Raw genomic sequence first — 12965 nt, forward strand, 5'->3', positions numbered from 1 at the left:
ACAAAATTATGTTTTCAGCAAAATTGATATCGTGTCCGAGGTCCTTGAGGGTGCAGAAAACAATTTAGGGATCATTTTGAAATCCGAGATAGCCGCCGCTCAAAAGTATGATAACTAGATTATGGGTATCGTATCCTAGGTTCTAGAGAGTGCACAGAACGATTTTGTGATCATTTTTGAATTCCAAGATGGCCGCCGCTCAAAATTACGATAACTACATTATGGGTATCGTATCCGAGTTTCTCAAGGGTGCAGAGAACGATTTTGTGATAATTTTTCAAATCGAAGATGGCAGCCGCACAAAAGTATGATAACTACATTATGGGTATCGTATCCGAGGTTCTCAAGGGTGCTGAGAACGATTTTGTGATCATTTTTCAAATCGAAGATGGCCGCCGCACAAAAGTATGATAACTACATTATGGGTATCGTATCAGAGGTTCTCGAGGGTGCAGAGAACGATTTTGTGATCATTTTATAAATCCAAGATGGCCGCCGCTCAAAAGTATGATAACTACAATATGGTTATCGTATCCGAGGTTCTCGAGGATGCAGAGAACGATTTTGTGATCATTTTTCAAATCGAAGATGGCCGCCGCACAAAAGTATGATAACTACATTATGGGTATCGACCCATACGAGTCGGATACGATTATCCGAGGTTTTCGAGGGTGCTAAGAACGATTTTGTGATCATTTTTCAAATCCAAGATGGCTGCCGCACAAAATTAGTATTTTAGCAATATGGATATCGTGACCGAGGTTCTCGAGGTTGCAGAGAACAATTCTGTGATCATTTTTGAAATCCAAGATGGCCGCCGCTTAAAAGTATGATAACTACATTATGGGCATCTTATCCAAGGTTCTTGAGGGTGCTGAGAAAGATTTTGTGATCATTTATCTAATCCAAGATGGCCGCCGCACAAAATTATGTTTTCAGCAATATGGATATCGTGTCCGAGGTTCTCGAGGGTGCAGAAAACAATTTTGGTATCATTTTTAAATCCGAGATGGCCACCGCTCAAAAGTATGATAACAAGATTATGGGTATCGTATACTAGGTTTTCGAAGGTGCAGAGAAAGATTTTGTTATCATTTTTCAAATCCAAGATGGCCGCCGCTCAAAATTATGATAACTACATTATGGGTATCGTATCAGAGGTTCTCGAGGGTGTAGAGAACGATTTTGTGATTATTTTTCTAATCCAAGATGGCCGCCGCACAAAATTATGTTTTCAGCATATTGCTGCTATATATTCAGCATATATCATGTCCGAGGTTCTCGAGGGAGCAGAAAACAATTTTGGTATCATTTTTAAATCCGAGATGGCCACCGCTCAAAAGTATGAGAACAAGATTATGGGTATCGTATACTAGGTTTTCGAAGGTGCAAAGAAAGATTTTGTTATCATTTTTCAAATCCAAGATGGCCGCCGCTCAAAATTATGATAACTACATTATGGGTATCGTATCAGAGGTTCCCGAGGGTGTAGAGAACGATTTTGTGATTATTTTTCTAATCCAAGATGGCCGCCGCTCAAAATTATGTTTTCAGCATATTGCTGCTATATATTCAGCATATATCATGTCCGAGGTTCTCGAGGGAGCAGAAAACAATTTTGGGATCATTTTTAAATCCGAGATGGCCACCGCTCAAAAGTATGAGAACAAGATTATGGGTATCGTATACTAGGTTTTCGAAGGTGCAAAGAAAGATTTTGTTATCATTTTTCAAATCCAAGATGGTCGCCGCTCAAAATTATGATAACTACATTATGGGTATCGTATCAGAGGTTCTCGAGGGTGTAGAGAACGATTTTGTGATTATTTTTCTAATCCAAGATGGCCGCCGCACAAAATTATGATTTCAGCATATTGCTGCTATATATTCAGCATATATCATGTCCGAGGTTCTCGAGGGAGCAGAAAACAATTTTGGGATCATTTTTAAATCCGAGATGGCCACCGCTCAAAAGTATGATAACAAGATTATGGGTATCGTATACTAGGTTCTCGAGGGTGCAGAGAACGATTTTGTTATCATTTTTCAAATCCAAGATGGCCGCCGCACCAAATTATGATTTCAGCAATATGGATATCGTACCCGAGGTTCTTGAGGGTGCAGAGAACGATTTGGTGATCATTTTTCAAATCCAACATGGCCGCCGCACAAAATTATGATTTTAGCAATATGGATATCGCGTCCGAGATTCTCCAGGGTGCAGAGAACAATTCTGTGATCATTTTGGTAATCGAAGAGGGCTGCCGCAAACAATTATGTTTTCAACAATATGGATATCGTGTCCGAGGTTCTCGAGAGTGCAGAGAACGATTTTGTGATCATTTTTCAAATCCAAGATTGCTGCCGCTCAAAATTATGATAACTACATTATGGGTATCGTATACGAGGTCCTCGAGGGTGCAGAGAGCGATTTTGTGAGCATTTTTCAAATCCAAGATGGCCGCCGCTCAAAAGTATGATAACTACATAATGGGTATCGTATCCGAGGTTCTTGAGAGCGCACAGAACGATTTGGTGATCATTTTTCAAATCCAAGATGGCCGCCGCACAAAATTATGATTTTGGCAATATGGATATCGTGTCCGAGATTCTCCAGGGTGCAGAGAACAATTCTGTGATCATTTTGGAAATCGAAGAGGGCTGCCGCAAACAATTATGTTTTCAACAATATGGATATCGTGTCCGAGGTTCTCGAGAGTGCAGAGAACGATTTTGTGATCATTTTTCAAATCCAAGATGGCCGCCGCCTAAAAGTATGATAACTACATTATGGGTATCGTATCCAAGGTTCTCGAGGGTGCTGAGAACGATTTTGTGATCATTTATCGAATCCAAGATGGCCGCCGCACAAAATTATGTTTTCAGCAATATGGATATCGTGTCCGAGGTTCTCGAGGGTGCAGAAATCAATTTTGGGATCATTTTTAAATCCGAGATGACCACCGCTCAAAAGTATGATAACAAGATTATGGGTATCGTATACAAGGTTCTCGAGGGTGCAGAGAACGATTTTGTTATCATTTTTCAAATCCAAGATGGCCGCCGCACCAAATTATGATTTCAGCAATATGGATATCGTACCCGAGGTTCTTGAGGGTGCAGAGAACGATTTGGTGATCATTTTTCAAATCCAAGATGGCCGCCGCACAAAATTATGATTTTAGCAATATGGATATCGTGTCCGAGATTCTCCAGGGTGCAGAGAACAATTCTGTGATCATTTTGGAAATCGAAGAGGGCTGCCGCAAACAATTATGTTTTCAACAATATGGATATCGTGTCCGAGGTTCTCGAGAGTGCAGAGAACGATTTTGTGATCATTTTTCAAATCCAACATGGCTGGCGCTCAAAATTATGATAACTACATTATGGGTATCGTATCCGAGGTTCTTGAGAGAGCACAGAACGATTTTGTGATCATTTTTTTAAATCCAAGATGGCCGCCGCACAAAATTATGTTTTCAGCAATATGGATATCGTGTCCGAGGTTCTCGAGGGTGCAGAAAACAATTTTGGGATCATTTTTAAATCCGAGATGGCCACCGCTCAAAAGTATGATAACATGATTATGGGTATCGTATACTGGGTTCTCGAGGGTGCAGAGAACGATTTTGATATGATTTTTCAAATCCAAGATGGCTGCCGCTCAAAATTATGATAACTACATTATGGGTATCGTATCCGAGGTTCTTGAGAGAGCACAGAACGATTTTGTGATCATTTTTTAAATCCAAGATGGCCGCCGCACAAAATTATGTTTTCAGCAATATGGATATCGTGTCCGAGGTTCTCGAGGGTGCAGAAAACAATTTTGGGATAATTTTTAAATCCGAGATGGCCACCGCTCAAAAGTATGATAACAAGATTATGATTATCGTATACTAGGTTCTCGAGGGTGCAGAGAACGATTTTGTTATCATTTTTCAAATCCAAGATGGCCGCCGCACAAAATTATGATTTCAGCAATATGGATATCGTGTCCGAGATTCTCCAGGGTGCAGAGAACAATTCTGTGATCATTTTGGAAATCGAAGAGGGCTGCCGCAAACAATTATGTTTTCAACAATATGGATATCGTGTCCGAGGTTCTCGAGAGTGCAGAAAACAATTTTGGGATAATTTTTAAATCCGAGATGGCCACCGCTCAAAAGTATGATAACAAGATTATGGTTATCGTATACTAGGTTCTCGAGGGTGCAGAGAACGATTTTGTTATCATTTTTCAATTCCAAGATGGCCGCCGCACAAAATTATGATTTCAGCAATATGGATATCGTACCCGAGGTTCTTGAGGGTGCAGAGAACGATTTGGTGATCATTTTTCAAATCCAAGATGGCCGCCGCACAAAATTATGATTTTAGCAATATGGATATCGTGTCCGAGGTTCTCGAGAGTGCAGAGAACGATTTTGTGATCATTTTGGAAATCGAAGAGGGCTGCCGCAAACAATTATGTTTTCAACAATATGGATATCGTGTCCGAGGTTCTCGAGAGTGCAGAGAACGATTTTGTGATCATTTTTCAAATCCAAGATGGCCGCCGCCTAAAAGTATGTTAACTACATTATGGGTATCGTATCCAAGGTTCTCGAGGGTGCTGAGAACGATTTTGTGATCATTTATCGAATCCAAGATGGCCGCCGCACAAAATTATGTTTTCAGCAATATGGATATCGTGTCCGAGGTTCTCGAGTGTGCAGAAATCAATTTTGGGATCATTTTTAAATCCGAGATGGCCACCGCTCAAAAGTATGATAACAAGATTATGGGTATCGTATACTAGGTTCTCGAGGGTGCAGAGAACGATTTTGTTATCATTTTTCAAATCCAAGATGGCCGCCGCACCAAATTATGATTTCAGCAATATGGATATCGTACCCGAGGTTCTTGAGGGTGCAGAGAACGATTTGGTGATCATTTTTCAAATCCAAGATGGCCGCCGCACAAAATTATGATTTTAGCAATATGGATATCGTGTCCGAGATTCTCCAGGGTGCAGAGAACAATTCTGTGATCATTTTGGAAATCGAAGAGGGCTGCCGAAAACAATTATGTTTTCAACAATATGGATATCGTGTCCGAGGTTCTCGAGAGTGCAGAGAACGATTTTGTGATCATTTTTCAAATCCAAGATGGCTGCCGCTCAAAATTATGATAACTACATTATGGGTTTCGTATCCGAGGTTCTTGAGAGAGCACAGAACGATTTTGTGATCATTTTTTTAAATCCAAGATGGCCGCCGCACAAAATTATGTTTTCAGCAATATGGATATCGTGTCCGAGGTTCTCGAGGGTGCAGAAAACAATTTTGGGATCATTTTTAAATCCGAGATGGCCACCGCTCAAAAGTATGATAACATGATTATGGGTATCGTATACTGGGTTCTCGAGGGTGCAGAGAACGATTTTGATATGATTTTTCAAATCCAAGATGGCTGCCGCTCAAAATTATGATAACTACATTATGGGTATCGTATCCGAGGTTCTTGAGAGAGCACAGAACGATTTTGTGATCATTTTTTAAATCCAAGATGGCCGCCGCACAAAATTATGTTTTCAGCAATATGGATATCGTGTCCGAGGTTCTCGAGGGTGCAGAAAACAATTTTGGGATAATTTTTAAATCCGAGATGGCCACCGCTCAAAAGTATGATAACAAGATTATGATTATCGTATACTAGGTTCTCGAGGGTGCAGAGAACGATTTTGTTATCATTTTTCAAATCCAAGATGGCCGCCGCACAAAATTATGATTTCAGCAATATGGGTATCGTACCCGAGGTTCTTGAGGGTGCAGAGAACGATTTGGTGATCATTTTTCAAATCCAAGATGGCCGCCGCACAAAATTATGATTTTAGCAATATGGATATCGTGTCCGAGATTCTCCAGGGTGCAGAGAACAATTCTGTGATCATTTTGGAAATCCAAGAGGGCTGCCGCAAACAATTATGTTTTCAACAATATGGATATCGTGTCCGAGGTTCTCGAGAGTGCAGAGAACGATTTTGTGATCATTTTTCAAATCCAAGATGGCCGCCGCTTAAAAGTATGATAACTACATTATGGGTATCGTATCCAAGGTTCTCGAGGGTGCTGAGAACGATTTTGTGATCATTTATCGAATCCAAGATGGCCGCCGCACAAAATTATGATTTTAGCAATATGGATATCGTGTCCGAGATTCTCCAGGGTGCAGAGAACAATTCTGTGATCATTTTGGAAATCGAAGAGGGCTGCCGCCAACAATTATGTTTTCAACAATATGGATATCGTGTCCGAGGTTCTCGAGAGTTCAGAGAACGATTTTGTGATCATTTTTCAAATCCAAGATGGCCGCCGCCTAAAAGTATGATAACTACATTATGGGTATCGTATCCAAGGTTCTCGAGGGTGCTGAGAACGATTTTGTGATCATTTATCGAATCCAAGATGGCCGCCGCACAAAATTATGTTTTCAGCAATATGGATATCGTGTCCGAGGTTCCCGAGGGTGCAGAAATCAATTTTGGGATCATTTTTAAATCCGAGATGGCCACCGCTCAAAAGTATGATAACAAGATTATGGGTATCGTATACTAGGTTCTCGAGGGTGCAGAGAACGATTTTGTTATCATTTTTCAAATCCAAGATGGCCGCCGCACCAAATTATGATTTCAGCAATATGGATATCGTACCCGAGGTTCTTGAGGGTGCAGAGAACGATTTGGTGATCATTTTTCAAATCCAAGATGGCCGCCGCACAAAATTATGATTTTAGCAATATGGATATCGTGTCCGAGATTCTCCAGGGTGCAGAGAACAATTCTGTGATCATTTTGGAAATCGAAGAGGGCTGCCGCATACAATTATGTTTTCAACAATATGGATATCGTGTCCGAGGTTCTCGAGAGTGCAGAGAACGATTTTGTGATCATTTTTCAAATCCAAGATGGCTGCCGCTCAAAATTATGATAACTACATTATGGGTATCGTATACGAGGTCCTCGAGGGTGCAGAGAGCGATTTTGTGAGCATTTTTCAAATCCAAGATGGCCGCCGCTCAAAAGTATGATAACTACATTATGGGTATCGTATCCGAGGTTCTTGAGAGCGCACAGAACGATTTGGTGATCATTTTTCAAATCCAAGATGGCCGCCGCACAAAATTATGATTTTAGCAATATGGATATCGTGTCCGAGATTCTCCAGGGTGCAGAGAACAATTCTGTGATGATTTTGGAAATCGAAGAGGGCTGCCGCAAACAATTATGTTTTCAACAATATGGATATCGTGTCCGAGGTTCTCGAGAGTGCAGAGAACGATTTTGTGATCATTTTTCAAATCCAAGATGGCCGCCGCTTAAAAGTATGATAACTACATTATGGGTATCGTATCCAAGGTTCTCGAGGGTGCTGAGAACGATTTTGTGATCATTTATCGAATCCAAGATGGCCGCCGCACAAAATTATGTTTTCAGCAATATGGATATCGTGTCCGAGGTTCTCGAGGGTGCAGAAATCAATTTTGGGATCATTTTTAAATCCGAGATGGCCACCGCTCAAAAGTATGATAACAAGATTATGGGTATCGTATACTAAATTCTCGAGAGTGCACAGAACGATTTTGTGATCATTTTTTAAATCCAAGATGGCCGCCGCTCAAAAGTATGATAACTACATTATGGGTATCGTATACGAGGTCCTCGAGGGTGCAGAGAGCGATTTTGTGATCATTTTTCAAATCCAAGATGGCCGCCGCTCAAAAGTATGATAACTACATTATAGGTATCGTATCCGAGGTTCATGAGAGCGCACAGAACGATTTTGTGATCATTTTTTAAATCCAAAATGGCCGCCGCACAAAATTATGTTTTCAGCAATATGGATATCGTGTCCGAGGTTCTCGAGGGTGCAGAAAACAATTTTGGCATCATTTTTAAATCCGAGATGGCCACCGCTCAAAAGTATGATAACATGATTATGGGTATCGTATACTGGGTTCTCGAGGGTGCAGAGAACGATTTTGATATGATTTTTCAAATCCAAGATGGCTGCCACTCAAAATTATAATAACTACATTATGGGTATCGTATCCGAGGTTCTTGAGAGAGCACAGAACGATTTTGTGATCATTTTTTAAATCCAAGATGGCCGCCGCACAAAATTATGTTTTCAGCAATATGGATATCGTGTCCGAGGTTCTCGAGGGTGCAGAAAACAATTTTGGGATCATTTTTAAATCCGAGATGGCCACCGCTCAAAAGTATGATAACATGATTATGGGTATCGTATACTGGGTTCTCGAGGGTGCAGAGAACGATTTTGATATGATTTTTCAAATCCAAGATGGCTGCCGCTCAAAATTATGATAACTACATTATGGGTATCGTATCCGAGGTTCTTGAGAGAGCACAGAACGATTTTGTGATCATTTTTAAATCCAAGATGGCCGCCGCACAAAATTATGTTTTCAGCAATATGGATATCGTGTCCGAGGTTCTCGAGGGTGCAGAAAACAATTTTGGGATCATTTTTAAATCCGAGATGGCCACCGCTCAAAAGTATGATAACAAGATTATGGTTATCTTATACTAGGTTCTCGAGGGTGCAGAGAACGATTTTGTTATCATTTTTCAAATCCAAGATGGCCGCCGCACAAAATTATGATTTCAGCAATATGGATATCGTACCCGAGTTTCTTGAGGGTGCAGAGAACGATTTGGTGATCATTTTTCAAATCCAAGATGGCCGCCGCACAAAATTATGATTTTAGCAATATGGATATCGTGTCCGAGATTCTCCAGGGTGCAGAGAACAATTCTGTGATCATTTTGGAAATCCAAGAGGGCTGCCGCAAACAATTATGTTTTCAACAATATGGATATCGTGTCCGAGGTTCTCGAGAGTAAAGAGAACGATTTTGTGATCATTTTTCAAATCCAAGATGGCCGCCGTTAAAAGTATGATAACTACATTATGGGTATCGTATCCAAGGTTATCGAGGGTGCTGAGAGCGATTTTGTGATCATTTATCGAATCCAAGATGGCCGCCGCACAAAATTATGTTTTCAGCAATATGGATATCGTGTCCGAGGTTCTCGAGGGTGCAGAAATCAATTTTGGGATCATTTTTAAATCCGAGATGGCCACCGCTCAACAGTATGATAACAAGATTATGGGTATCGTATACTAGGTTCTCGAGAGAGCACAGAACGATTTTGTGATCATTTATCGAATCCAAGATGGCCGCCGCACAAAATTATGTTTTCAGCAATATGGATATCGTGTCCGAGGTTCTCGAGGGTGCAGAAATCAATTTTGGGATCATTTTTAAATCCGAGATGGCCACCGCTCAAAAGTATGATAACAAGATTATGGGTATCGTATACTAGGTTCCCGAGAGTGCACCGAACGATTTTGTGATCATTTTTAAAATCCAAGATGGCTGCCGCTCAAAATTATGATAACTACATTATGGGTATCGTATACGAGGTCCTCGAGGGTGCAGAGAGCGATTTTGTGAGCATTTTTCAAATCCAAGATGGCCGCCGCTCAAAAGTATGATAACTACATTATGGGTATCGTATCCGAGGTTCTTGAGAGCGCACAGAACAATTTTGTGATCATTTTTTAAATCCAAGATGGCCGCCGCACAAAATTATGTTTTCAGCAATATGGATATCGTGTCCGAGGTTCTCGAGGGTGCAGAAAACAATTTTGTGATCATTTTTCAAATCCAAGATGGCCGCCGCTCAAAAGTATGATAATTACATTATGGGTATCGTATCCGAGGTTCTTGAGAGCGCACAGAACGATTTTGTAATCATTTTTTAAATCTAAGATGGCCGCCGCACATAATTATGTTTTCAGCAATATGGATATCGTGTCCGAGGTTCTCGAGGGTGCAGAAAACAATTTTGGGATCATTTTTAAATCCGAGATGGCCACCGCTCAAAAGTATGATAACAAGATTATGGTTATCGTATACTAGGTTCTCGGGGGTGCAGAGAACGATTTTGTTATCATTTTTCAAATCCAAGATGGCCGCCGCACAAAATTATGATTTCAGCAATATGGATATCGTACCCGAGGTTCTTGAGGGTGCAGAGAACGATTTGGTGATCATTTTTCAAATCCAAGATGGCCGCCGCACAAAATTATGATTTTAGCAATATGGATATCGTGTCCGAGATTCTCCAGGGTGCAGAGAACGATTCTGTGATCATTTTTCAAATCCAAGATGGCCGCCGCACAAAAGTATGATAACTACATTATGGGTATCGTATTCGAGGTTCTCGAGGGTGCTGAGAACGATTTTGTAATCATTTTTCAAATCCAAGATGGCTGCCGCACAAAATTATGATTTTCGCAATATGGATATCGTGACCGAGGTTCTCGAGAGTGCAGAAAACGATTTTGTGATCATTTTTCAAATCCAAGATGGCCGCCGCTTAAAAGTATGATAACTACATTATGGGTATCGTATCCAAGGTTCTTGAGGGTGCTGAGAAAGATTTTGTGATCATTTTTCTAATCCAAGATGGCCGCCGCACAAAATTATGTTTTCAGCAATATGGATATCGTGTCCGAGATTCTCGAGGGTGCAGAGAACGATTTGGTGATCAATTTACAAATACAAGATGGCCGCCGCACAAAATGATGTTTTCAGCAATATTGATATCGTGCCCGAGGTTCTTGAGGGTGCAGAAAACAATTTTGGGATCATTCTTAAATCCGAGATGGCCACCGCTCAATAGTATGATTACAAGATTATGGGTATCGTATACAAGGTTCTCGAGGGTGCAGAGAACGATTTTGTGATCATTTTTGAATACCAAAATGGCCGCCGCTCAAAATTACCATAACTACATTATGGTTATCGTATCCGAGGTTCTCGAGTGTGCAGAGAGCGATTTTGTGATCATTTTTCAAATCCAAGATGGCCGCCGCTCAAAAGTATGATGACTACATTATGGGTATCGTATCCGAGGTTCTCGAGAGTGCACAGAACGATTTTGTGGTCTTTTTTAAATCCAATATGGCCGCCGCTCAAAATTATGATAACTACGTTATGGGTATCGTATCCGAGGTTCTCGAGGGTGCAGAGAGCGATTTTGTGATCATTTTTCAAATCCAAGATGGCCGCCGCTCAAAAGTATGATAACTAGATTATGGGAATCGTATCCTAGGTTCTCGAGGGTGCAGAGAACGATTTTGTGATCATTTTTCAAATCCAAGATGGCCGCCGCACAAAATTATGATTTCAGCAATATGGATATCGTGTCCGAGATTCTCGAGGGTGCAGAGAACGATTTTGTGATCATTTTACAAATCCAAGATGGCCGCCGCACAAAATTATGTTTTCAGCAAAATTGATATCGTGTCCGAGGTCCTTGAGGGTGCAGAAAACAATTTAGGGATCATTTTGAAATCCGAGATAGCCGCCGCTCAAAAGTATGATAACTAGATTATGGGTATCGTATCCTAGGTTCTAGAGAGTGCACAGAACGATTTTGTGATCATTTTTGAATTCCAAGATGGCCGCCGCTCAAAATTACGATAACTACATTATGGGTATCGTATCCGAGTTTCTCAAGGGTGCAGAGAACGATTTTGTGATAATTTTTCAAATCGAAGATGGCCGCCGCACAAAAGTATGATAACTACATTATGGGTATCGTATCCGAGGTTCTCAAGGGTGCTGAGAACGATTTTGTGATCATTTTTCAAATCGAAGATGGCCGCCGCACAAAAGTATGATAACTACATTATGGGTATCGTATCAGAGGTTCTCGAGGGTGCAGAGAACGATTTTGTGATCATTTTATAAATCCAAGATGGCCGCCGCTCAAAAGTATGATAACTACAATATGGTTATCGTATCCGAGGTTCTCGAGGATGCAGAGAACGATTTTGTGATCATTTTTCAAATCGAAGATGGCCGCCGCACAAAAGTATGATAACTACATTATGGGTATCGACCCATACGAGTCGGATACGATTATCCGAGGTTTTGCGAGGGTGCTGAGAACGATTTTGTGATCATTTTTCAAATCCAAGATGGCTGCCGCACAAAATTAGTATTTTAGCAATATGGATATCGTGACCGAGGTTCTCGAGGTTGCAGAGAACAATTCTGTGATCATTTTTGAAATCCAAGATGGCCGCCGCTTAAAAGTATGATAACTACATTATGGGCATCTTATCCAAGGTTCTTGAGGGTGCTGAGAAAGATTTTGTGATCATTTATCTAATCCAAGATGGCCGCCGCACAAAATTATGTTTTCAGCAATATGGATATCGTGTCCGAGGTTCTCGAGGGTGCAGAAAACAATTTTGGTATCATTTTTAAATCCGAGATGGCCACCGCTCAAAAGTATGATAACAAGATTATGGGTATCGTATACTAGGTTTTCGAAGGTGCAGAGAAAGATTTTGTTATCATTTTTCAAATCCAAGATGGCCGCCGCTCAAAATTATGATAACTACATTATGGGTATCGTATCAGAGGTTCTCGAGGGTGTAGAGAACGATTTTGTGATTATTTTTCTAATCCAAGATGGCCGCCGCACAAAATTATGTTTTCAGCATATTGCTGCTATATATTCAGCATATATCATGTCCGAGGTTCTCGAGGGAGCAGAAAACAATTTTGGGATCATTTTTAAATCCGAGATGGCCACCGCTCAAAAGTATGAGAACAAGATTATGGGTATCGTATACTAGGTTTTCGAAGGTGCAAAGAAAGATTTTGTTATCATTTTTCAAATCCAAGATGGTCGCCACTCAAAATTATGATAACTACATTATGGGTATCGTATCAGAGGTTCTCGAGGGTGTAGAGAACGATTTTGTGATTATTTTTCTAATCCAAGATGGCCGCCGCACAAAATTATGATTTCAGCATATTGCTGCTATATATTCAGCATATATCATGTCCGAGGTTCTCGAGGGAGCAGAAAA

Source organism: Leptidea sinapis, chromosome 33, assembly GCF_905404315.1.
Source record: "Leptidea sinapis chromosome 33, ilLepSina1.1, whole genome shotgun sequence".
Lineage (NCBI taxonomy): Eukaryota > Metazoa > Arthropoda > Insecta > Lepidoptera > Pieridae > Leptidea > Leptidea sinapis.